The sequence below is a fragment of the Larimichthys crocea genome, unplaced genomic scaffold, assembly GCF_000972845.2.
Source record: "Larimichthys crocea isolate SSNF unplaced genomic scaffold, L_crocea_2.0 scaffold239, whole genome shotgun sequence".
NCBI lineage: Eukaryota > Metazoa > Chordata > Actinopteri > Sciaenidae > Larimichthys > Larimichthys crocea.
The window spans coordinates 399,877-402,863 of record NW_020853172.1 but is presented as its reverse complement, the minus strand read 5'-3'; the positions used below and the strand labels follow the sequence as shown (position 1 = coordinate 402,863).

Here is a 2,987-nt window from a genome sequence, read left to right as displayed (position 1 = left end):
AGATGGAAACCTCTTCTTTTGCCTTGGTAAATGTATACTCTTTATTTCAACAGCTGATGCGAGAGTTTTTCTATGTGTGCTTTAATGTGTCTTTATTCTGCTGTTACTAAATAATAGAAGGTGCGTCATGCATCATCCAGATGTGGCACAGAGGTACAGAAGCAGTAAAGTCCACGGGTATGTGCGTGTGCCAGTTCCTACTGTGCCTGAAACCCAGTGTGCATCATCAGTAGGTTATTTGAAGGGTCCGTCCGTCTTCTTCCGCTTTACCGTTTTTATCGGTCGGGGGGCAGCAGCTTTAGCAGGGAGGCCCAGACTTCCCTCTCCCCGCCAACTTCTGCCCGCTCTCCCCCGGGGGGACCCAAGGCGTTCCCAGGCAGCCGAGAGACATAGTCCCTCCAGCGTGTCTGCGGTCTTCCCCGGGGCCGCCTCCCGGAGGGACGTGCCCGGAACATCTCACCAGGGGAGACGTCCAGGAGGATCCTCACAGGTTTCACTGTGAAGGATGGAAGATTTACACATGAACAACACCTCACAGGAGGAAAGCTTTGATTACAGCAACATCACCTACGACTACGATGGTCGTGGAAAGGACATATCAGTCAGATATATAGTGCCATGCATCATTTCTATCGGACTTCCTTTGACCCTCGTGGCCATCTGTGCTTTTTATTCTCTGGTACGTACATTATGACTGAAATTTATTGATTTAATTTGTCATATTTCTGTCGTACATTCTGTCCGTAAAGAATCACGATCTGGCTTGAGAGAGTCAGCGAGCTGTGACGGAATACACATTTACAAAATTTACTTTGTATGATTAAGTCTCAACTTGCATTTTACAAACTTGAGCCCATGTAGTAACATTCTTGATTCGATCATGTAGTTTTTTTAACACACCGCTGCCTAAGGGGTCAAAGGTCATGTGCATTTAATGTTTGGTGCAGAGATGCAAGGAGCTAAAACCGAACCACGGGCGGTGTTGATAGACCTTTGTGTCAGAGTGTGTCATATCTGTGCCTGAAAAAACAGCTGCAGAAGCTGCAGTAAATCTGCTCCTTAGTCTTGTTACTGCAGTGACTGGCCAGTGTGTCATATCTGATATTTCTGACAGCACAAATGAGAGTTTGATGAAAAATGCATAAATGTCTCTGACTGCAAGAAGAAATATTTGGGAGGAGGTGGAGTTCAGAACATGTTTACAACTGCTTGTTCACTTTTACCAATGTTTTCCTGCAGGTGAGAAATGGTCAAGTTGCTCCGATCTACGTCATCAACCTTCTCATCACCGACCTCATTCAGCTCTGCTGCATGATTGCTGAGGTGACACCACCAGAACATCGGAAGGTATCTATAAGGGTCTTCAGTGATCTTTATTTCACTGGTGTGTTGGCCAGTGTCGGCTTCATGGTGTGTGTCTCCCTGGAAAGGTAACTATCTGTCTATCCAGTATGTGTGTAGCTTCTGTGTCTGATCATTATATTACTTTATAATTCTGAAGCTCCTCAAAGACTATGTGTCCATCTTGCATTTACAGTGTATTGGTCCATCGCCTGGCCACTGTGGTACCGCTTCAGACGAACCATCAAGATCCCTGTGGTGGTCTGTGTCCTGGTCTGGATCATTCCTCCTGTCTTTCTCCTCACTTTAGATTCCTGGGTTGATAGAGGCCTTTAACTATCATGCAGTCATCCTCCCCTTCCCTTCCCACTGCCTCATCTTCCTGGGTGGGACCCTCAAAGCTCTGTCTGCCAGCACTGTTCCCCTCTGATGAAAAACGAAGAATGTGGGGGGAGTTTTGGTTCTGGGTGCTGCTTATTACAAACTGCTGTTCATGCCCAGAGTCACCAGTTACTTTCAGAGAGGCAAGAAAAACTCACCTTTGAGTCACTGTCTGTCTCGTTCTCAGGTTCAGTCCTCTTGCAGACTTATTCCTGTATGGTGTCATGAGGAAAGGGATCATAGACAAGCTTTTGGCCCTGTGTGTTGTTGCAGAATGGACAGCAATGATATCAAGCAGATCACCAGGTAATGATGACAACATTCACACAGTCAGCTCTGTGTAGGCAAGAGAAGAGGAGAGAGAGAAAGGAGAGAAAACAGAAGGAGAAATGTAGGCAAATAGAAAGAATAGAGACAACGAGATACTGTCATCTATGATACGATTTCCAATCAGACACCTACTGTAGATAAAAGGAAGCATTGCTTTGACTCTGCTGTGGAGAACTGGTTGCTGGGAATGTTTTGGTCAACTTGTTCTGGTTCACTGTGAAGGCTTCAACACAGTAATAAAAATATGTTTCTTATTATTTTTCAGCTGTAAGTTGATGTCTATCATTATTATCCTTTAGTTTTGATGAACTGAGCTCATTATAGCCACCAAAATCTTATTTGACTGTTAGTTTTGTCTATTACTTTACTATTTGTTATATCTTAGTAGTGGTATTTTGACAGGAATTATGCAACCGCCATGCTTTTTGTAATGTGGATTAAATGTAATTTTATATGAAATGTACATTTAAAGAGATTCAATAAAAAAAAATCTGTTGTTAGACACCTTTAATGTCTGCGTTTGACTAACTCGCTGAATTAAAACCTGACTATTAAGGTTCAGTTAAGATTTCCACGGTACTCTCAGCCTGGCAGACGCATGATGACAGAGACACATTCACCTGACTTCACGTCAGTGTAACATCAACGTGATATAAAATGGGCTTTTTTTGTTTAATAATAATAATAATTTAATTAGGGACACCTAAAAAATAACTTACAATTGTGTAAATGTAGATCACAGGTAATTGGGCAGTGTTGAGTTGTCCAGTATTGACATGCATTGTACAAATGCTGCTTTATTAGACTGTACTTACAGGAAAGTAAAATTTGTATCTTCCTGTCTGTGTGAATGTGGCCCCAGTCACAGAACTACAGCTTGTTGTGTACATAAATGCCTAGATGTTATCACTGCAGAGGTGTTGCAGTAAGTTGGT

General features: G+C 42.9%; 1 long non-coding RNA gene across 2 annotated transcripts in view; it reads left to right on the top strand.

Annotated features, from left to right (window-relative positions):
* Positions 1 to 1,521, top strand: part of LOC109138978 (uncharacterized) — a 1,752-nt gene extending 231 nt beyond the window's left edge. For both annotated transcript variants that reach the window (XR_003461865.1, XR_003461866.1), the window contains exons 2-3: positions 491 to 679; positions 1,240 to 1,521. This is a non-coding gene — a long non-coding RNA (uncharacterized LOC109138978). The remainder of the gene's footprint in view (positions 1 to 490; positions 680 to 1,239) is intronic.
* The last annotated feature ends 1,466 nt before the right edge of the window (positions 1,522 to 2,987 follow it).